This window comes from Sinohyriopsis cumingii, chromosome 4 (genome assembly GCF_028554795.1).
Source record: "Sinohyriopsis cumingii isolate HCF-2022 chromosome 4, ASM2855479v2, whole genome shotgun sequence".
NCBI lineage: Eukaryota > Metazoa > Mollusca > Bivalvia > Unionida > Unionidae > Sinohyriopsis > Sinohyriopsis cumingii.
The window spans coordinates 15,896,830-15,921,249 of record NC_142964.1 but is presented as its reverse complement, the minus strand read 5'-3'; the positions used below and the strand labels follow the sequence as shown (position 1 = coordinate 15,921,249).

At 34.6% G+C, this 24,420-nt stretch overlaps 1 protein-coding gene and 1 long non-coding RNA gene across 2 annotated transcripts in view; both read right to left on the bottom strand.

Moving 5' to 3' along the window:
- LOC149800667 (arrestin domain-containing protein 3-like) overlaps window positions 1-24,048 on the bottom strand; it is a 331,927-nt gene extending 307,879 nt beyond the window's left edge. The window contains exon 1 of the mRNA XM_089954709.1: window positions 23,979-24,048. The gene's annotated coding sequence lies outside the window, so the exon portion shown is untranslated. The remainder of the gene's footprint in view (window positions 1-23,978) is intronic.
- On the bottom strand, window positions 4,947-15,038 carry LOC149800668 (uncharacterized). Its single transcript, XR_016420543.1, has 4 exons — window positions 14,431-15,038; window positions 11,759-11,852; window positions 7,861-10,151; window positions 4,947-5,189 (listed from the first exon to the last, which is right to left on the bottom strand). It is a non-coding gene; the product is annotated as an uncharacterized LOC149800668 (long non-coding RNA).
- Window positions 24,049-24,420: the final 372 nt, after the last annotated feature.

The following is a 24,420-nucleotide window of genomic DNA, read 5'->3' as shown; positions in this document are numbered from 1 at the left end:
TTAGTAAAGAATATTAACTTGCTTTTTTATACTGCAGATATTTTGCTTAGACTAAAAAGTTCTCATATATCTTTACAAGACTGGACAGATCTCTAAATTAAGTATCTCATGGGTGGGTGGGGGTGGAAGAACGTTATTGCGGTATTTTTTAAACTGAGGACACTTTGGCAGGATAATGAGCAAAAGTATCACGAAAGCTTGCTAAAAAAAGATCTATAACTATCATTGGACATTTATCAAAATATAAAATACAGTATTTCTGTTAAAATTTATTGTTTGAAAGCAGGTGTTAAGAACTATCACAGTCATAAGCAGATCATCAGATAACCTACCTGGGAATGTGATTGTGTCATTTGAACAAACTTTACATGAATTCGCTCACTTAAGTGGTGTGTGATGACTCCCACAAATTTGTTTAATGGCTCACATATGAACATGCACCTTGCACAGTATAAATTTTTTTAGCCATTCAGCCTTTAACTTAATGTTTAAGTGCTCGGAACAACTTAACTGGTAGAGGTATTACAGTGCAAGTAACTATCAGCATGTGGTTGAAAGTGGCAACAGAATTACAAAGGAAACAAAAAGTTTCAATAAATATAATTTCATGTGAAGTGGATGGTTAAAATGTTGGCTTTAATTTATTTACTAAGATTGCAGTTATTGTAAAGAATATCCGAAATTGGCATAGGTTAGAAATTAAACCAGTCTATTTTTAGTTAGAAGATGCACTTTGTGCATGAGAGGGCAGATCTGATGTAATATGTTAGGAAAGACCTAAAGATTTTTTTCAATCATACGGAATTAACAGCAAAAATGAGGGCATGCAGGAAGTCCATCTCCAGTAGCAAAACATATACACATTAAGCAGCGAAATGTGTAGCATCAACCAATATTTGTGAAAAATGTAAATCCTTTTAGGAAATAAAGTTGTATATTATTTTCTTTCTTATATCTATGGAATAAAATGCATACATTTTATCAAATCTTTGGAAGAGATTACATTATTGGGACTTGTAAAAAGTAAGGTGAGACAAGTGAATTTTACGAAACTATTTGTCTTGGACGAGTATGTGAAAACAATATTTGATCAGCCCTGATACCCCATTTATTTTCGTAGTTAACAGTGTTTTTGCAAATTTGGTAACAAAATGTAATGGTGGACTTTTCAGTTCTTAAATTTAGTTCTTCATAAATTTAAAAATCATTGCAGTTAAAGTATTACTCCATCTTCCAACTTAAGCTAGGTAATTTCCAGGTCATTTGGTTTCTTTCTTGAGAAAATTACATGGTGTCTGGTCTTCGGGATATTTGAACGCCACACTTAAGCAAAAATCTCCTTTAGTTCAGTGTTGACAATTAGTAATAATAATCTTAATTGACTTAAAATGGCATACAGTGTAGTTTAACAGTGACTGATGAGACCGGTGTTTCGATACTTCTGTGGCTTCCCATTGGATGCGCGAGGTTATGTGAATAATATTCAGTTTGGGTAATTCGACGCAAAATCAATAGTGTATGCTGTCACGTGGGGTCTATTGCGAAGTACTGTCACAACAAATGTTATATACAAGGAGAAAATTAAGCACTGTTTCATTCCGAAGTTTGGAGTTATTCACATTATTGTGTTCATTCACATTATTGCATTCCAGTTTTAAGTCTACAGACGTATTTTGTGTTGTGCAAGTTTAGATATTTTTAGACAGGAAAAACATTTGTTTGGACTGTTCAGTGTAAATAGAAAGCGCTCATTATTTGGACTTAATATTAGTCTGGAACTGTTATTGAAGGAATTCAGGACAACGCCATCTTGACAACTACAAAGTTCTTGGAGGACCAGTACATTTCCGGTATTGAAATTTATGAGGAACATTTCTATCATTTAGGACTTTCACAGACCAGTATAAGGACTAGCTTGGATTCACTTCATAATACTTTATGTTCCTTTCATATTTTTTATTTATAACTTTGATAATTAAACTGTTAAGTTTTATAAAATTTGTTGTTTTTGCTTCTTTTCTGTTACTTAAGTTTGCAATCATTGAGACGTAACAGAAACTTGGGGCCTAACTGGGGATATGAATTTCACAGAAATTGAAATTGTTTTGAAATTTAAGTTATCTTAGTCCCTACTATTTCTGACTTTACATAGTGAAACCAACAAGCTTTTACGATATAAACTAAAGTGGAGAATTGTACTTTAAATCCTAGCCAGGAACAATCAGTCTTTGAAAGAGGACGAATTGCTCCAACGTTCCAGACAATATCTTTCCTGTGCAAAGCCATATTTGTTAAAACATGAAATAAAAAATATTTTGGTTTAAATTTGGTAGAGAAGAATATTTTGGACAAAAGTGCTTTGACTCTAGCTCAAACCTGCAAGTTATGAAATTGAAATTAAAATTCAAGAACAAAATAAAGTTAAGAAAGCTTGAAAAAGAGGAAAGAGATAAACAAATGCAAATTCAAAAAGAAGAGAAAGAAATGGAGAAGAAATGACAAATGCAAAAGGAAGAAAAAGAAATAAAAATACAAATGCAGGAAAAAGAAAGGGAGATGCAAATGCAGGAAAAAGAGAGAGACAGATACAAAAATAGGAGTTACAAATGAAACTGCAATTACAGAAAGATGTGATGTGATTTGGATTTTTAACATAGTTTTAACAATTTTTCAGTCATATCGCTACGATGTCTGCTATGTGGCAGTTTATAGTGATGTCTAGCACTGGGGCATCATGCCGCAGACATGTAGCATGATGTCCCACCCAGTCACATTATCCTGACACCAGGCCGACCAGTCCTAACACTAACCTCTTAATGCTGAGTGTCAAGCGAGGCAGCTATTAGTACCATTTTTGTAAGTCTTAGGTATGACTCGGCCGGGGATCGAACCCACGACCTCCCGCATCCCAGGCGGACGCTCTAACCACTAGACCACCAGAGCAGTATTACAGAAAGAAGAGCAGTACCTAAACCTGTAGTGATACTCACATTACAAGGGACAACAATCTCACATTTCTCCTGCGACCGATAAGGATTTGAAACCAATCCTTTGAGCCACATGTTCAGTGTCATAGTTTAACACCAAAATTACCATCAGAGATTCAACATTTTGACTACAAATTTAACTTGAACCCCACCAGTGGTCCTGGAAAACTTGAAACAATGTCACATCAAGTCATACCTGTATGAAATCAATAGGAAGGTGATTCATTTTCTCAGAAATGGAGAGTATTATAATCATTATGTCTTAATCCGTGACAGACTAGACAAGACTACAGCACAGATAGAACCTGACCCGGTACTCACTATCTGCATTTGCATTACTAGTTATACGATTCCACAAATCTCACAATACAACAGAAATCCAATAGTCGGATGACATCAACAAGCTTCTATCTAATGTAAAAAAATTAAAATATATTAAATGAAAGTCAGAAAGCTTCTGTAAGAACCAGAAAGAATATGTTTATGTTGAGAAAACAACCAGAAACCTGTCGCTGTCACTGCAATCTGGACAGTTCATCAAGCAAAGAGCACATGTCAACAAGGTAGTCACATGATACAACAAAACATAGTTATTTTTTTAATAAATATATACAGAATTCTGTGTTCTTTCATTGTAGTTTCTTTATTACGAACAGTTTACAACTTTATTTTTCATTTCATATTTTTTTTTGTTTCTACATCTGAAATGGGTTATTACTGACATCATGTGACAACTGGACCTATGATGTCATGAATATGTTGGTTGTGATATTTGTGTATCCATGCGACTAGCAATGCAAATGGTGAGTATCAGGTCAAATTTCATCAACGCCATAGTTTCATCTTATCTTTCAGCAGAGTAAAGACATAATTATTCTAATACTTGCATTTTCTGAGAAAATAAATAATTTTCATATCGGTTTCATGTAGGTATGCCTCGGGGTAACAGCATTAAGTTTGCTAGGCCAATTGGTATGCGGCTACGCTTTGCCGACAACATGTTGGTGTCTTGTGATGCTAGACTGGTTTTCAAACCTTTCATGTCGGACAAAATATCAATATCAAGCTGACTGTGAAACAACCAGTCTTCTAATCTACTCCAGTGAGTGTTAAGATTGACTCAACAACTATAATTATGGTAACCACCCTAATGATCCATACTGCAACCTCCGAATATTCTGGGCAGAACTCAATAAATATAATTCACAATCAGTTACAACTCAATTACGTAATTGTTTCTGTCATCAAGTAGTTGCAAACTTTCCTGACTTTCATCAACATTTGCAAACTTCAAGGAATTTTCATGTTCAGAAAAGAAATTATCATTTCTTCCAACTTTTTCCAAATTTCCTAGTAGCATGGGAGCACTGTATACTTCTTCAATCGTGTATGTATCGGTAATGAAGTCAATATTAACATTCTGGCATATTTAAGAGCTTGATGCAATGACAACATCTACTGGGAAGTCTTATTATATATAATCTTGTGACAAAAAGTGTTAATTTGTTTTGATGAAAGAAAAATTGGCTGATGTAGATTCTACTTGCACTTGTGTCAATAGCTGATGAACTTGTATTCCCCGTTAAGTCAGCCTTTATTATTAAACGACAATTACACTGGCTTAGACTAATGAATGCCTTTAGATGTGACATTACAAGTCTTTAATCATGCTTGATTATCTTGGTTTTTCTGTATGACAAATTACATTTTATTATATGGCAATCATGTAGGGAGGACTGTATGCGAGAATAAAAACTTTTTCTTGCATCTCACTCTCTCAGCTCCTCTCTCCGAATTGTATTTATTGTTACCTTAACCATAGTTATTATAATTGTACAATATTTGCTTTTAATTTCTTGGTATATGCTAGTGATGTGATTGTATAATTAGATTCATTCTTAAGCACATGATGTAAAAAGCAAACATTTGTCATGGTAGTAAAGATAATAACTGTATGGATAATAATTATAATTCAATTTAATTTGTTCTGTTACATCTGATAATACAGTTTTGTAATCACTTCTGACAAAACAAAGTTTTTAGTAGCATAAAAGTCTTCGGCTGCATTTGGTATCTGATAAGTCTCTGTTGCTTCTTGTATAATTCTAACAAAATCTGGATCAAGTTCTGTATAATTATTTTGACACAGTTCCTTCAAGTCCTGAATTTCCTCTGTCATTGGTGCTTAACAGTTCTCTGCTCCTGAAAAAAATTTGTATTAAGATTAAATTGTATTGATGTAGTTAAACCAGCATTAACAGCCACATTGACCATGAATATATTCCATCCCTGACATAGAGCAGCATTTTTTTTAAATGCTTCTTCTAACTGACTTGTTAAAATAAACCTGTCTTAAGAGACCATATTCTTTAAAGTCTTTGAAATAACAGCTTACAACAGGTTCAAATGCATTGTTTGGTTACAATATAAAAATAATAAATGTAGAAAAGCCGCTGTAAATTACCATGTATGGTGTAAGTAGATTCCCTTCATTTTTAATTCAACATTTTAGAGAAAAAAACCCTGTAATTTTAGTACACGAAATAATATTGACACCAGGAGGAGCATATGAACAAATTCTACACGTCCATTCAAACAAGTTATCGAGTCTCTTATTTCACAGAGAACACCAGCAGTTATCTTTGTCAGAAGAAAGTGTAGTTTCTCAAACTAACAAAAGTTAAAATGACCTGGATCATTTTATTCTTCCAACTGTTTGGGAGCTTGCCGACCAAGTGTGCAGGCTACATAAAACAGTACGAGCTTATTATGCAAAATGAAAACATTCAAAAGATGTTGCCTCTTTTATTTTTGCAGCATAAATCAGTATTTAACACTTGCTATCCAATGGCAGTCAACAGAATAATAGGTTGTTATTTCTAAAAGCCCATATTTTAAAAAGAGATATGGATATCAATGTGTCCTTCCTTCACAAACTGTTGATATTTCAAAACGACAATAGATCATTCGGAAAAGAGTTCAGCCCATTTGGTGCAAATTTTGTACCATGCCATTAACTACATCCTCCATGTTTTATTGATGTTCCACAGTCCTACCATGTCTCTTAGATGTTTCTGAATGAGCAGTACATATACAAACTGCAGACACAGCTTGGAATAGTGATACAGAGTACATGTATTTTGACGTCTATTAAAAATGATGACTCAGATGTGATCATAGAAGAAATGTTTTTAAGAAAATGTAAATTTAGAGAAACAAAGGGTTTTTTTTAAGAAAGAAAAAGGGATCTCTATTTTTGTGTTTATGTGGTTTGGCATATTTTCATTTCGTGCATGTGTCATACATGTAACAAATACTGCAGGTGTTTTAATCTGGCAATTTTAGGAAATTTGCCAAATTAACTTGAACAACTTGTATCATCCTGTTCACTGGAAAAAGAAAATACATGCAGAGAATAATAACTATTGTATTACATCCAATCTATCCATACCGATAATATTTTAACTTCTAAGGATTCCAAAAAGTGTATTCTTTCATTACATGTTATGCTTGACAATGCTCACAAGACATTAGATATATAAATGGTTTTTCAAACGTCAGACCTGAAACAATAATACTGACCCAAATGTACATGTGATTGTGACGCAAATGTATATATGTGATGATGGCCCACATTTATATGTGATGGTAACCCAAATGTATATGTGATGGTGACCCAAATTTATATGTGATGGTGACCCAAATGTATATGTGATGATGACCCAAATGTGGTGTGACAGAGTTCCAAATGTACTTGTGATGATGACCCAAATGTGGTATGGCAATGACCCAGATGTATGTGATGATGACCCGAATGGGTGTCTCCAAAGATATGGTTAGGACAAGACAAAAATGAAGTGGGAAGCAACTGCTATACTAATTAATCCAATTTCTGCCATCTTTTCATTTTTTGAAACTCATACAAGGTATTAAAGTATAACAAGGATTCATATTAATTGTACTTGCATTCATAACTTCATACATATAGAACACTTACAGAGCAAAGTCTCTTATTTTCAATCAGATGAGCATGCTGATCTGAAGTTAGAGGTATTATACCTCAAAGATCTTAAAGAGAAAAAAGTGAAACCAACAAGTAAAATTCAACAAATACTTTATTTTCACAGATAATGTGAAAATTTAAAAGTAGCTTACATTATGAAATATATCCCAAATAGCTCTCACAGATCCAAAAGGAAAAAAGGTGTTCCAAATGAATTACAGTGGTGTTACAAATTGATTCCAATCTTGAATGTGCTGTAGTTCCAACAGTCTTAAATGTGCCGATGTGATAATCTTATCCATCACAATGATATAATCTAGAATGTCCTTGAAGGAATTCACTCTAATCCTAAAACAGTCCAAAAGTATCTGTAAGCACTTTGTTATTTCAGTGAATAAATGAAGTATATAAATCATGTGAAATTACAACTGAACACAACTAAAAGACAGATTTCACTTGAGAGATGTTACAATAGGAATATGTTGTTAACTATGTTGATCACAACCTTTATATAAAATTGATCACAAACTTTATATAAAAACCTAAGACAATAAGAGATATAGGATGTGGGTCCTTTTCCCATCAAATTCGTAAACAAGGTAAGGTCTGTTTACTTTATAGTTTTACTTTTTAGCAAAATACCTGGCAAATGAGAACATTTTTTTTCTAATGGACGAAACAATTTTCTGAACTCAAAGCCAGGTAAACATGTTTACAAATATCATCTCAGATGATAATCTACAATCATGGACGAAAGTTAGCTTTGCAATATCTTGCTTACATATGACCCTTACAATCGTGGACAAGAGTTAAACAATATATACAATATATAGATATACAAAAGGGCACTTGCAATGGTTTCTAACTGACCTATATTACCCTTCTTTCAATTCAAAACCTGCCTGGTTTACATGTGATGCACCATATATGAAGGCATTTTCATTGCTAAGAAGGCCATCTGCACTGCAGCAACTATGCCATTTCCAGTGCCTGGATTGCCTCTCACTTTTACTGGACACCCTGAAAAGTAGGTTAGTATAATATTATTAGCATCATATACAAAATTTATAATAATTTATATCGGCTTTTGTGATGGAAGTTAAAGTTCTCTTTTGCCTTTAAATACTGTCTGTATTTTTACTAATGTACAGGAAATGAACAAGATTTGTTATTTTACTAAATTTTTACAAACTTTGTTGGAATCCAACTACCACATAAACTGGTCATGTAAACTTGTGACATAGTGGTAGTTGCACAAATTGTGTAGTGTACAACAGCATTGTTCTGTTATCAAAAAGACACTGAGAAAATTACTAGTTCACCATGAGAATACTGTAAGTAATATACTTTTTTCCCCTATAATCAGTATTTTCCTTCACCCTCATTTGTGCTTCAGAGACCCCCAAATTTTTAATTTGACCCCCAGTTTTGATACCAAAGTTTATTTTTTACTCAGTCTGACCCCCAGTTTTGACACCAAGGAGATTTTTGACTCTCAGTCTTACACCCCTAGGGGATACACTGCCTATAATACCAAAACCAAATGCCAATACAGTATTTGCTTCAAGGGCAATTAAGAAATAATAATTAAGATCGATGAGCAAAACATTCATATGATATGGATCATAAACGTTCTAAATCTGCCCCTCTTAGCCGTTACTATAGCAGAGATAATGCAAGATTTGTACAAAATAGTAAGCTTTACATGTGTGACACCAGGCCTGCAAACAAATAGATGTATGACTGACCAATCAACCAATTATATCTAGCTTTGCTTACATCCATAGTCCAAGAAGAGATGACATAGCTCAGTTAATCCTGCATTTGAATATCTCATTTACTGTCTTCAAGTAATTCAATTTTTACAGTAACACTTTGTTTTGGCATATAATTTCTTTGTATGGGTGTATAAAACAGTCATTAAAAAAGTATACCCACCTTTAAAATCGTGAGTGTGAACAGGAAGACATAATAAACACTGCAATAAATTTATTCAGTTTACAATTCCAAGTCAAATACATACCTGTCAAGATTTCATTTTAAAAAATGACAATACTGAGATGCCAATTATTCAACATTTTAACTGCAATTACAATAATATATATAAACATGTAATTACTTTATAATTTGCATTATGTGAGTTGATATTGTCTTCATTTACCATGGGATTTAACAACTGTATTGACAAAGTACAAGGCAACTATATCTGGTCATCTATTAGTTATTCCAGCATGTAGCCATATTATCTTCTGCAAAAAACTGAAAATAAGATTACTTAAAAATACATTGTATCACACAAGGCGGGGTAATTTATCCATTGTCAAGATAAACTGTATGTACATAACAGAAATGAAATATAATAAAAAGCTGAAGAATGAATAGAACAAATTTGCATAAACATTCACAGCAGAATCTTCAGCTTTCCCATTAATGTTGCACTTTCACTTAAAATAGGAAACATCTGTTACTAAAATAATGTCTTATAAAATAACTATTTTTACATTTTAGTCCAACTGTAAATAAAATTTATTTAAATCAAGATGTCTTCCCAATGGATGTTATTAGATTTTAGGTCCTTGTGTACGTGTATGTGTGATGTATGCATGTGTATGTTCACTGTGCCATGCAACTTACAAACAGTTCAAGATAAAAACACAGTTCAATATGCTAACTATGGGACATGATTTATGAGTGGTCTAAAATGTACCTTTGGTTGTAAAATTTTAAACCATCATAGGTCTTAAAGGTTCTACCTAGAACTTAATATAATTTTAAGTTTTAAATGTTTGCTATTGCTGATTTGTTTATATGACCATTGGGTTACCTGGGTCACAACTTTAGAAACCTTTGAGACTGCCAGATCATAACCACTTATGTATTTTCTCTGCTACCTTTGTTTTGGTGCTTTAAGGTATAATAACAAAGGTCAGTTACTTAGTGCTGTGGCAACTGGAGTCAAGTGTCTTGCCAAGAACAGACTGGTCCTATGGTAAGATACAAAACCCACCCCCTTATGGACCTGAGTCTGGCACACTAACCACTGAATGTGGCTTTATGTATGTACGTATGTATATATGTATGTATGTATGTATGTATGCATACATACCTATCAATACATCCATGTATGCCAATACCATAAGATGTCAATTTATCATACCCATCTGAAAAAAGGAAATATAACATCACATTAGGAAAATATTGAAAGAAAGAAACATGTATATTTCAAGACTTAAAAGTGTGCAGCATAGCAACATTGTCCCTATCTTTTTCCCACTTTTGAAAAACACCATATATTCATACCCATGACCCTAGACTGGACTTACAAAGAAGGGGGGAAAATGAAATTCTGATAGAGCTGTATACATCATATAAACTCCAATCATATCCCAAACTTTGAAAAGAATAAATAACAAAGAATAACATCACAATATAAGTTGGATCGAGTTAACAAATTTTTTGAAAAACTTCCCTACAGAAAATGTGCATTGAAAGTTCAATGTCATCAATTTTAACTAACCTCTTGATCATATAAATCTGCTAGGGATAAGAATAATTGGTTTTTCCGATAGCATGTATTTAGGTGTTAAAAAAAGAGGTCACCTTATATTAAAAAAATGGGAGCCATACTGCCATCGTGTTATAAGCAGAATCACGTTATAATGAAGCTAACAGTCAGATATATTCAGCAAAAGATACATTCCATGCCTGAAAGGTTACATAGTTACAATTCCTTTCTTTGTCTCACAAAATGCTAATTTTTCTTGCTGTAAGTATAACATCTATAATCACATATCACATGGCATGGTGGGAAAACCTGTTTTATAAAGGAATATTTTTACCAAGAATATATAGGAAGGAAATAATTTTACCAATAATTTTCTTTAGAACTGTACAAATGCCACATCAACTATGATGTGACAGGAAGAAATGTTACATATCATACAATGCTGTGCCATTCAACTGCAAGCCATCTCTCACAGAATGCATGTAATAACATTTTTTTTATATGGCAATCATTTTTTTTACTAACCAATATGCCTTATATAGTTTGGACCCTGCAAGAGATAAGTACACTGACCATAAAAAACCATTTCAAAATTAAAATGTACCAGACACATACAAAATACAGTCCTTGATAAAAATGTGAAAACATCTGAAACCACGCTTTAAAAGTGGAAATGTCTGAATAAGACTGAACCATTTTAAAAGCTTATACTAACAACAAATTTTCTGATTAATTACCTATACAATGGTTTGGGGTGTACTGAGAAGAAATGCCATAAATTAAACAAGCTATATAAATAGCACTATCTGTTGAAAAATACCAATTGACAAACTATCATAAGTAGGTAAAATATCCATGTGCTACATTTCATGACTAAGTCACACACTCCCTGAAAATTCAAAATATAATTGTGACACACAAAAATGGGACAAATGCTAAATGAGACTAATGTAAACCATGTATGAAAAGCCTTTCTTTTAAAACAAATAACCGACAATCACTCTGCTTTATTATGATACTCTTTTATTGACCTATATTACAGATAGATTTCCCAACCAAACTGATATAACATCATAATTGGAGGACTTTTTCACATGTAATCCAACGCTACCAGTAATCAAATATACCCTGTTATCAAGTGACCCATCTAAAGAGATTTCATTTTTAAGAAACAAATTTATTGCAATATTTCATGTTTGCATGGGATGCAATTTATGTGAATACTTGTTAAAAAGATTTGCAATACTGTCCACTGTAACTCACTTTACCGATATATTGTTTTTGATGCAGCCTTCTTCTCTTTCTCCATTCTACATCATTCTTATCTAGTTCTTGTACAATTCCATCAGCAAATGCTCTGCAAATCAAATAGTAATGTGCAGTTTATATTATCAATGTGGTCTTTATTCATTGATAAAATAAAGTGTAACAGAAAATAAAAAAGGCAAACAAAATAAAATCATTTTGCTAACAATGAAAATCAATACAAAAGATAAAACAAAACATAGGATGCCTCATATAGTGCAATCATTCAGCATGAATAATTGCTATAGCAAGCATAAATTCTTACGTGCTTAAAATTGTCCTAAAATAATGTACAGCAACTTGGTTATGTCACCAAGGAACATCCTGCCAACTTCTTTTAGGACTTCACAAACAATTTTCTAGGTTGATAGTTGGGAATAAAACCTTAATGAATACTTAAGTTGGGAAGTCTTCCTGATACAAAAAGATTGGAAACTAACAGTATATAGTATTTACATTGCAATTATGGCTGTATTTGGGCACAGAAGACCACCCACCCCACAAAATTGCTGCACCTTGCACAATATAAACCCAGTGTATTTCCTAGTGGTAATAATGAAAAATCCAATGGAAATTGTATCCTAATATTTTGCATTCTGCAATGAATGCAGTAATGGCCTTATCAAACGTGGGGCCCAATCTGAATCAATTTGGCAGGGCCCCTGCTTTTAAATGAAGGGCCATCGATGTGCACAGCATTTGGAAATAAACTTTTGATGTCAGCCCTGAATGAATGTACACATTTTATTTTATCATGAAATAATGCACAACTTTCATGCAAATAAAAATTATATCTTTAAGTCACCTGGCTAAATCCCTACACACAGGCCCATTTCATAACAGTGAAAAAAACATTACAACACAAAATACCATAACAATACTTTACAAAAACGTTTATTATTTCTGCAAAGCATTTATACTGTTTGTGATCAAGCCATTAAAAAAACTCCAACCTGACAAACTTAATGACTTTTACTGACTGAAATTTGTATTACTGCCCCGCTCCCCCCATATCAAAGCATATGCAATGAGGGACAAATACAAACACATACATGTGCCATTATGATACAAATACTGGGATTATTTGCGATAATGATAATATTATTATCATCACCACTACTGAAAAGATAATAGAAGCACCATAGTATTAATAATAATAATAATAATAATAATAATAATAATAATAATTTGTACCTGGTGTAAATTTCAATATCAACATGATGGTGGGTGTTTTGGTACAAATGGGACAAAACAAAAAAAGAATGTAATTACAATTCACCCATGTCAATATCTATAATTTACCATAATGTGAGTTCTGGTTTGTATCATGCATGTATACATAAAACATGCTGCAGACAGGAAGTTATATCAGCAGTTAAGACTAATGAAATGCCAAGGTACAAAATGCATGATACAAGAAAGTTTATTTAATGAACATAGCAAAGACAACATAAAAGTACTAACTCAGGGCCAGCTATTATACAGACATATACAGTCATTTGAACAAATTTCAATACCACATTCACACTGTGACTGATTAATCTGATATTCCTTTTTAAAGGAATGTCTATAGTAAGGGTTACTCACTCTTTCATTGAGGCACGACAATCACTTTTCAGAAAGTCATGAGTATCAGTTGAACATAGACAAAGTAAACCAGATTTGCAAGTGCTGCCTTGAATATTAAGGGGGAAATAACTGACCCATGTCCCCCATACTAAAGACAATTGTGGAAATATATTGAAATGAAAGGACACAATAACCCTATTATTTGTGCGAGTACATTACGACATAATGGAAACGTACAGAATTATTTAAAGCTTACAGAATATTATAAACTACATCATTCCTGTTGAGTAAAAACAAGCAAATACGCACAAAGTGTTACAATAATATTATGTGTTTAATGCAAAAGTTAAGCCATTCGTGATATTTCTTAAACTGAATAAGGGGCTGGTGTTGTGTGCTTTTACTTACATACAAATAATATAGAGCCTGAGGCAAAGAAAAACAGTGCCCAATGGCGTGATGATATACCTATTAGCATATGCTAGTGTGTATGTTTTGGAGTTTTAACGTAGCTTTAAGAATTGTTCAGTTTATTGTGATGTCTAGCACTGGGGCATCATGCCACAAATATATCCCACCCAGTCACATAATCCTAACACCAGGCCGACCAGTCCTAACACTAACCTCTTAATGCTGAGCGTCTAGCGAGGCAGCTGTTACTACCCTTCTTACAAATCTCTGGTATGAATCGGCCGGGCTTCGAACCCGCGACCTCCCGCATCCGAGATGGACACTAATCCCTAGGCCACTGGAGCGGTCTTGCCCATTCTAGTTAACGACTAGTTAAATATAAAGAGACAAAAATCATCAATTATTACACCATTTGGTTAGAAAGCTGTTTACTCACGAGTTCATTTGAAGAATTTCAATTTAAATCCAACCTACGCGATAAGCTCCAACTCACTACACCCTTCCATGAGATACGTAATTTCGAGGTCTTTCATGTATTATACTACAGTACAGATCACAGGGGCTGTTGGTGTAATTATGATATTTATTTATAATATACCTGCCTAAAACGTTTATATTTATAATTATTCGTTTATTGGAAAAAAAAATACCTTGCATCGAATGATATTGGATGACTGGCCTTCACTCTTCTAAAACATAAATCGATGATTCTCCATCTTCTAAGATACAACACACTTATGCGGATAAGATGATGGTATTCCGAATATGTCGTCACGTGATTAAAATCTCGTTTATGAGTTTAAATCTCGTTCGGTTCGTTAGATAAATTGGAGCTCAAGATTATCGGCGGCGTTACTATCGTAGGAGCTGGAGATAATAGCTTAGTAGATCTCGTTTTTGAGTTGAAATCTCGTTCGAATCTCGTTCGGTAGTAAAGACGGAGATCAAAATTACAGCGGCGTTACTGTGGAAGGAGCCGGCGATTGTAGTTTGTAGACTGAGCTTCACGTGTTTCTGGAGCCGTAAATTGTGATTTTTATTAACGGAGCCGTAGATTAAAAGTGTTTTAGGAGCCGCTAATTGTAGAAGGAGCCGCTGATTGTTGTAGGAGCCGCTAATTGTAGTTTCTATACAAATATAGGGAAAGATTGTAATCACCGTCATTTTAGGAGCCGCTAATTGTTATCGGAGCCGCTAATTGTTGCCCATATAATAATATAGGGAAAAAATTCTGATCACCGCCGGGTACCTGCGGCTTTCCATAGTGGAAGGAGCCGGCGATTGTAGTTTGTAGACTGAGCTTCACGTGTTTCTGGAGCCGTAAATTGTGATTTTTATTAACGGAGCCGTAGATTAAAAGTGTTTTAGGAGCCGCTAATTGTAGAAGGAGCCGCTAATTGTTGTAGGAGCCGCTAATTGTAGTTTCTATTAAAATATAAGGAAAGATTGTAATCACCGTCATTTTAGGAGCCGCTAATTGTTATCGGAGCCGCTAATTGTTGCCCATATAATAATATAGGGAAAAATTCTGATCACCGCCGGGTACCTGCGGCTTTCCATAGGCAGAAGCCCCGCTTGCACAAGGATTAAATACATTTGAAGCCAATTGAGAGATCCAAAATTATCTAACTCCTAGTAATATGTCCGGCCGACATGCTCTGATTCTGCAAAATTCTGCCTTCGGAATGTTTTAATCCTTAACCAGAACATGCTGAGCGCTTCACGAGCGTTGCGGCTTTGCCAAAGATAAATCTTTGTAATGCCAAAAATGTGATACCTAAAGAAAAATAAGCAACAACGAATAAGAATATTAACTAAAACAAATTCAGGCAGTATGATGCCCAGCTCAGTGTGGAGAAAAGCAACTGAACTGGAGCTTAAAAATAACGGGTTTCTGAAGTATACAATATTAATGACCTTATACACAGCCTCTGATTTTGCAAATAGCATGCACTGTAGTCATGCACTCAATTCAAGGTCAAAAGGATGAATACGCTTTCCACGTTAATTTCCAGGAACGACAGCTTCATCAATAATTGGAATGCATGTCCAATCCTCCCTCACTAATGTATGTTACACTATCACTGCAATTCAATTTTGCTACAAACAACGATTCGAAATTATGATGTTAACTAAATTATAAATAATCGAGTGTTTGTGGTTTCGAGACGAACTTCTTTCTCTCTTATCGACTTACTTCCAGTAATTTTACGTAGGTTGGAAGCGTGTAGCTCAGTCGTATTTGCTGTACTTTCTGTTTTTTAGTCTTTTCCTGTCTCCTTCATGAAACTAATCACATTTTTACAGTCGGGTTTTCCAAAAAAGACACATTTCTTCTTCCGGGATATGGGCCTTCGTCACAATAATGTTTACATAGAATCATCAGGTTCTCTGGTTAAAGCCTCAGTTTTTAGAATATGTTTACATTATTCATGTGCGCTATGTATAAACTCCAAAAATCCCTGGACAGCTATCAAAATCTGAAAGTTTGATTTTGAATATATATGTATACCAAAATGTTTGACAGAAAATTGTCGTTACATATTATGTAGTAGGGCTCCTTTATAATGTTTTAGATTATTGCTCTGGAAACGAAAGCGGGACGGACGGACAGACAGAACACATTTATATATCCACCGTTAACCTGGATGTGTTGAGGATAATATGTATATTTAATTTTATATTGTCTTTGACCTTTGTCCATGATTGAGGGTAAAGTGTTGGCCTATCCGATTTTTATCATTTTTATCAAGAAATTTTACAAATATTGAGCTCAAGACCTATCCTTGTTTACTAGTTCAGTCCGTGGAATCATTTTAATTGTGTTTACATATGATTTGAGGACGAAATGTTTACTAAATTATTTATTGGAATTTTAAAATGTGCTCATAGATTGTTTGGACACTACTTTCGGATTATTGAGGACTCATTCAAAGTCATTCTGCATATCATTATGATATTTCAAGGCTACTGATATATCAGCCTAGTGAAGACAAATTGTACATCAGCACATTCGAGACGTTTCGAATTCATTCAGAAAATTTATTAGGAAACAAGTAAGCGGGACCAATGCTTTTACGAAGAAGTCAAATATTCCTAAACATAATTTAAAAATACCGATTTTAAGTTTATGGATTTTCAACGTCATTTTAGAGTACTACATTCATCAAATATAAAATGGACCTGCGATCGAGACGAAAAATACAAAAGTCGTAAGACCGCTCCGGTGGCCTAGTGGTTAGAGCGTCCACCTCGGATGCGTGAGGTCGTGGGTTCGATTCCAGGCCGAGTCATATCACAGAATTTAACAATTGTACTAACAGCTGCCTCGCTTGGCGCTCAGCGTTTGGAGGTTTAGGACTGGTCGGCCTGGTGTCAGAATAATGTGACTTGGTGGGACATCATGCTACATGTCTGCGGCATGATGTCCCAGTACTAGACATCACTATAAACTGCCACACTGCAGACATCGTAGTGATATGACTGAAAAATTGTTAAAGCTACGAAACAATCCAAATCACACACACGCGCGCACGGACGCGCGCGCGCGCACACACACACACACATACACATATATTTTCCATATTAAACAATAAGCAAATATGTTAACCTTTAAACTATATGAACCGCATCTGTTTCATCCCTTTTCAAACTGTAAAATTTATTGGTGACATCTCAGGAATAATTCTGGCAAGTTTCATGTTTCTGTTTTTGGTATAACATTTGTTGCTATGTTGAAAAATGTAATGTGTATTTTTTTAAAGTAACTAAATTATCATCATGGGGTTGTGGGGTTGTGTGAGAATCTGTACAAATGCATGCTTCAATAGCACCAGAAGGGAAAAAACACGAGTGGTTCGAATAATACGTAACAACATCTTAGTAAAGCTCAAAAGTATTATTGCGTGCCGATTGCGATTCGCACTTACCTTTATACAAACAATTTGTCAGTGGAATTACTCTATATTTGGAAACGTTCTGTGTAGGTAATCACAGCATAACTTAACCGTGTATCTTAGAAAACTAATAGACTACACTAAATAATGTAAGAGGGCTTGAAAGAGGCCAAAAGACAATGACCAAAAAGACCAATTTCTACCAACATTGACAACGGGAGACAGACTCGTAAGAAGTAAGAGCCAGTCACAAACACCAACACTGACAACGAGAGACATCCTCGTACGAAGTAAGAGCCAGTCACAACCACCAGCATTAAAGTATATTATTCGTTTAAAGTCACATGACCTGATATTACAATACTTGTATAGTTCGTATTGTGCCTTTTGACCCTACAAGTCCTATATATCTTCATGCATGTAGTAAAATGTATCAAATATTGTCGATCATTAATACATTCTATAGACATGTGAAACATTACAAGTTAATATGCTGAGATTTTTGAGAATTACTTTATCAAGAGCCACACTCTGTTTTATGGCACAAGAATTTATCACATAAATGTGTGTGGGGGGGGGGGGGGCGATGCACCAAGGCGGAGAGCAATCAGATTCCCGTAAGTTTTAGTCGTACAGAAAACATGAGATTCATCATTTATTAGCAGTATCTTTGAAATATGCTATTAGGAAACGAAAAAAAAAAGAAAAAAAAAAAAGAAACTTTTCAAAGAAATCCTTATCACTTTTCATTACAGTTCCAACTTCTTTTTAGGACGGTTAAGGTGGCCTAAGTGGTTAGAGCGTCCGCCTCGGATGCAGGAGGTCGCAGGTTCGAACCCCAACCGAGTCATATCAAAGACTTATAAAAATGGTACTAGCAGCTGCCTCACCTGGCGCTCAGCATTAACAGGTTAGTATTAGGACTGGTTGGACTGATGTCAGGATAATGTGACTGAGTGGGACATGATGTCACATGTTTGCAGCATGATGCCCCAATGTTAGAGAAAGAAGTACGATAAAAGTTCTCACCGCGTCAGTGAACTTCTGTATTCAGTTATTTGAATCACCAAGCTGACAACGACATCAACAAAACAGCGTAAAGGTCAACAACAACAAGAGATAATAATAATATGAGGAAGAAATAATAATAATAATAATAATAATAATAATAGAGTGGAAGGAACATAGTAACAATTCATGCTAATCTGAACAGTAAGTGAAAACGGTTTTGTGCAAGTTTGTTTTCTTTTATACATATATGACTTTTTCCGCATTTGTACATCTTTTCAAGTATTTTATGAACGAATTCGAGAGTCTCTTATTCAATGTAATTTCTGTGCGAAATCATTCTGCTTCATTTCGATTTAGGTAAAACTGGCCAAAGAATATATTAACAAATGCACGTGTTCGTGCAAGAACATGTACGCACTCACATGTTCAGTCGAATTTTTCGCCGATTGATTTGGAGATTCAATATGAACCTCTCAACTGTCGTTTTTCCTTGCTAATGTACTTCTCTCTCTCTCTCTCTCTCTCTCTCTCTCTCTCTCTCTCAAATTGTATGCAGTCCAGACAACTAGAGTGGGGAAATCAGATATGGGCAAAACACTCTGAGTCACGTGCGGTCCCGACTGAATAAGACATAAATACTTGATTTAATGATTAGTTCTAACACGTTTTGTTAGGTCGCTATTGGATATCGCATAATATTGATAAATCAGCTTTCGGATATTGTATAATCATGACACATAATGTCATTTGATAATTAACCCTTCTCAACTACCTGTCAAGATAGAAAAGAACTTTTTATAAAACAAAAATGTATATCAATTAGGTAAAAGTTCAGTTTGTACGTATGTACGTTATTTCATTACGTAACAAAAATGTGTGGTTAAGGCTGTATGGTGTGCATGACCAATTGATATTTGTTTGTGGTTAAGGCTGTAAGGCGTGCATGACCAATTGACATTTGTTTGTGGTTAAGGCTGTAAGGTGTGCATGACCGATTGACATTTGTTTGTGGTTAAGGCTGTAAGGTGTGCATGACCGATTGACATTTGTTTGTGGTTAAGGCTGTAAGGTGTGCATGACCGATTGACATTTGTTTGTGGTTAAGGCTGTAAGGTGGGCATGACCGATTGACATTTGTTTGTGGTTAAGGCTGTAACGTGTGCATGACCGATTGACATTTGTTTGTGGTTAAGGCTGTAAGGTGTGCATGACCAATTGACATTTGTTTGTGGTTAAGGCTGTGAGGTGTGCATGACCAATTGAGATTTGTTTGTGGTTAAGGCTGTAAGGTGTGCATGACCGATTGACATTTGTTTGTGGTTAAGGCTGTAAGGTGGGCATGACCGATTGACATTTGTTTGCGGTTAAGGCTGTAAGGTGTAAATGACTGATTGACATTTAGTTGTGGTTAAGGCTGTAAGGTGTGCATGACCGATTGACATTTGTTTGTGGTTAAGGCTGTAAGGTGTAAATGACCGATTGACATTTGTTTGTGGTTAAGGCTGTAAGGTGTGCATGACCAATTGACATTTCTTTGTGGTTAAGGCTGTAATGTGTGTATGACCAATTGACATTTCTTTGTGGTTAAGACTGTAAGGTGGGCATGACCTATTGACATTTGTTTGTGGTTAAGGCTGTAAGGCGTAAATGACCGATTGACATTTATTTGTGGTTAAGGTTGTAAGGTGTGCATGACCGATTGACATATTTTCGTTCTTTTTGTTTAGGTATAAGTTAGACTCTCATTTTGTACCTTCAAAATATATTTACAAAATAGAGCAACAAAACAGAACTTTTACCAAAACACGTATACACCGATACATGCAATTGGTTATTTGATTAAGTAGAAATAAAACTACGACTAGTGGCTACATACTTGTCAAAAGACAAAAAAGGACATGAAATACAAAGAGATGAGAAATATTTCATATAATATGTGATGTAGCTTGCGTACACTGTAAATTTATATCACAGAATTGTTACCTGTATTCGCTCTACTCTCCTAATGTACGTTTCTATGAATCAACATTGGAAGAAATTCGCCTGTGTGATTTTAACGTGTAAATAAATGCGGCCATGTATGCGGATTTATCCAAATTAAAATATTAACTGTCGTTCTAAACTTTGATACTAAAATAGTTTAACCAATGTCTATTCAATCCGATTGTGGAATTCTTTACAGTTTAAACGTCATCAACAACAACAACAACAACATAAATAACTTCCAGACGCAAAATATTGATTGCTATGGACTTTTACTGTGGTTTCATTGTGACATCACAATGTGCGTTATTTAGTCCGGTTTGTACTGGATCACATCTTTAAGTTGACCAAAAAATGTCCACGTATTTTAATATCGATTGTGTCATATGTACTTCTCGGGGCTTGGAACTAATGGCCTTGCAAAGGAATATGGATGTATGAGGATCCAGATTGAGTGAATAATTGTCAATTAAAGGCATGTGTAATCCAGGGGTCACAAACTCATACAACCATGAGGGTCACATGAGGACTAATACATTGGCCAGATAGTCGCATCACTGAAACTTTGTTTTTAAGTACAGCGAAGAGCGTTTCGTATAAAAGGTATCCAGTTTAAATGTTGGACACAAGAAGTAAACAATGCAACAATCGAGCTTGTATTAAACCTGGCTGGCTGTGAAGAAAATAATGTGCAGTATTATTTTATTTATATTTTAATAATTCATGTTGTCGTTGTGAGCCGCAGGAAATAACTCCATGGGCCACATGCGGCTTACAGGCCGCGTGTTTGAGACTCATCATATAATCAAACTCTAAACATTTGACTCACTACTGAAATAGTCGGTTCCAAACTCCCACATGACTTGTATGACTTTTGGTATACCCAACTGCAAACAATATAGACCCTGATCTACCTTAGCATAATGAGCCAGCAGATCAGAATCTATGATGTTTATTCTACTGATTAAGATTTTCAAAATGGTGTTAAACCCAAAACAACAACAACAACAGACAAACAAAACTGCAAATATAAAGTATAAGGCAACAAGGAACGATAGATAATAGGTAAGTAGGTAGATATAAAATATGTATTTAATGCCAATTTTCAGCACCTGGTAGTCTGTACATCACGGCCAATATATTTAGTGGAGGAAGAGACCGGAAAGAATTGCCGGCCTACGGGAAAATACTGGCAAGCTTTTCACATACCCACGTTGGTCTAACCCAGACTCAAACCCACGCGGACAGAGGAGAGACGTGTAAGTACTCCATAAATGCGAGCGCATTAGACCACTCGGACACTCTCGGCCCCCAGGTAGATAGGTGATTAGTTATGTAAATTGGTACGTATGTAAGTAGGTAGGTAGTAGATATAGTATAAATCACAAGTGTCATGTAGGCATTCAACATCAACTATTTCGGCAATGGGTGTCATTTTATAAAATTTGATTCTACATACCTTTAAGTGGCAAGTATTCGTATACGTCTATATTTCTTTAGAAGGTCATTATTTAGACGCCCCGATAGGAGCATACGTCAAAGTTAATGTTAAAGTACGTAAGACACTTTTGGACGAAATGAACCTAAATATGTGATCCAGTACAATCCGGATTGAACGTCGCGCGCTGTGATGTCACAATGCAAGCTATGCATATTGATAAATACATTTGTATTACCCTCGTTTGTGACGATTCTAATCGACGCGCTCTTATTTGACCCAAGTTTAATACATGACCATCATTGTAAAACTCCATAGCGATAGATAATTTTCGTCTGGAAGTTTCATGGTGACAGTTAAGGCGCAAAGCATTCAATAATAAGGATTGAATAGACTTTGGTTAAAGAAAATCAGTGTTGAATTTTAAAAGAACAATTTATATTTAATTTAAAATTAGTAAGTGCGCATACATGACCCATGTGACTTTTACAATATGTATAGTCTGACTATAAATCCCCATTTGTTTGTATCCCATTGCCGATTTCAATAACGAAAAGGTTTAATGTGATAAAAAGTACACAGTACTAAGTCAACTGAATCATTGATTTATAATTTCTAACCTGACTGTGATCAGAATGGCAAAAATACTGGAATCCCCTGCACCATTCATGCTTAACGGACTTTCCATAATAGCACGGCGCCATATTGCGTACACTATGGGCTAGTTTATTTCCATCAGACAACATAATGACGTAGTTCATCCTGTTTGGTAACTACCGGATAATTCCGTAAATTATATAACATTAAGATTTTGTAAATATATCCCTTTGCACACATGAACATAGAAATTAAACGGCTTGTAAAATCCACGTGAAAGGCACATTTGTTTTTGTCATTCTTTTCCTCGGCTTGATTCGACATTGTAAATATCGGAAGCAGAAGACTTATGTATTTACATCTGTAGTTGTTCACACACCAGTTTGCTGAAAATGGACTTGTCCAGGTACTGGAAATGGATCTCGAGCATGTCCGTCTATTATATTAAAAACTTCCGTTAAGCATGAAACGCGCAGACTTTGACGGTGTTAGGGCCACTCTACTCACAGTAACGGTTGAAATTATAAATAAATGAATGAATTAACTAAGTTCGTTGCACTTTTTATCACACTAAAGGTTTCCATTATAGAAATCGGTGGTTTATATATATATATATATATATATATATATATATATATATATATATATATATATATATATATATATATATATATATATATAAACAAACGGGTTCGTTTAGTCAGACTATAGGTGCGTAGGTACGTAGATAGATAGTTAGATAGGTAGATGGATGGATGGAGGGATAGATAGATAGATAAATAGATAGATACTACTAGTTAAACCAATAGCATGAAGAGCATGAAGAAATAAAAATGAATCTACTTACAAGAAGCTAGGTTGCTGAAATATCTATAAATAAGTAACAATAACTAAATAAAGGACTTTTTTTTCCCAAGCAACGGTAGAATGAATAATTTTGTCTACAACATTGGGGCCATCTACGAGGATTTTAGATGTATTATATGGTAGCAGTACGTAAACTTCAGGTTAATATTATTTGTAACGCAATGTGTGCAGATGTATCCAATCCAATTGTGTCTAAAACGTTTGTACTCTAAACTTTCAGGAACCTTTGCAGTGACTATTATTTTTTTTTCTATTTTATAAGCAGTCATGTTGTTTTCAGCTATTCTTATATATCATCTCTTGTTTTGTGTTAACATATTTTATGCAATGAAACCGGAAAATCAAAAACACGAGTCCTGACCTGAGTGTCCTCATTTCTGATGTTTTTGTTTATGTTTTTACTTACCCGAGACATATTCTCACAAATCAGGTCTCCTTTGTGGGGATAGTACCAGTCTGTAATTTATGAATTCCAAAGAATTCCAATTGCAAACTCTTCCAGTTCTACCAGGACACTCATTAAAAATTGTTTCGCAGCCTATTTTCAGCAATGCTGAGTTCTGCTCTTGGTTTCGCTTGTAGTTCTTGAGAGCAGCGCACGACATAATGATGATGACGTGATGAGATGACGTAATGTTAATGACGTGATACACGAGAATTTTCCCCTTCTATTAATTAAGAGTTTAAGTTTAATGTTGTTTTATTTTCTTCTGAGTTTATCGTGGCATAAACTGTCAGTTGCCGAATCATACAGCAAATAACGCTATGTAAGCTGTGTGAGTCGGCAAATGACAGTTTATACCATGATAAACTCAGAAATAAAAACACCGTTAAATATAGGATATTTG